General features: G+C 43.7%; 1 non-coding gene across 1 annotated transcript; it reads left to right on the plus strand.

Moving 5' to 3' along the window:
* TRNAF-GAA (transfer RNA phenylalanine (anticodon GAA)) lies at positions 1–74 on the plus strand. The gene has a single exon. It is a non-coding gene; the product is annotated as a tRNA-Phe (tRNA).
* The last annotated feature ends 572 nt before the right edge of the window (positions 75–646 follow it).

Raw genomic sequence — 646 nt, forward strand, 5'->3', positions numbered from 1 at the left:
GCTGAAGTAGCTCAGCTGGGAGAGCATTAGATTGAAGATCTTAAAGGTCCCTGGTTCAAGCCCAGGCTTCAGCAGTGTTTTGGGGGTTCCATTTCTGAGCTCATCAGTACAGGAAAGACACGGACATACTGGATAGAGTCCAGTGAAGGGCAATTAAAATGGTCAGGTGACTGGAGTGCCTCTCATATGAGGAAAGGCTGAGAGAGCTGAGACCGTTAAGCCAGGAAAAGAGAGAGCTCTGTGGGGGAATCTTATCAATGTCCATAAATACCTGGTCAGACGGTGCAAAGAGGATGGAGCCAGGCTCCTTGCAGTGGCACCCAGTGACAGGACAAGGGGCAATGGGCACAAACTGAAGCAGAGGAGAGTCCCTCTGAATACCAGGAAACACCTTACTGTGCGTGTGATGGATCACTGGAACAGGTTGCCCAGAGAGGTTGTAGAGTCTTGTTATTCTGTGATCCCAGGATAATACATCCTCAAAGATCCACCATAGTTATAAATATAGAATATTGATGCAGTGGTGTGTCTTTTTTATTTATATTTATTTATTTATTTATTTATTTTTAATCTCCCATTGAGCTATTGTGGCATATACACATTGTAAAAGAAAGAAGAATCAGGCCATTAATATAGTCACAGTTGT

Source organism: Anser cygnoides, chromosome Z, assembly GCF_040182565.1.
Source record: "Anser cygnoides isolate HZ-2024a breed goose chromosome Z, Taihu_goose_T2T_genome, whole genome shotgun sequence".
Taxonomy (NCBI): Eukaryota; Metazoa; Chordata; class Aves; order Anseriformes; family Anatidae; genus Anser; species Anser cygnoides.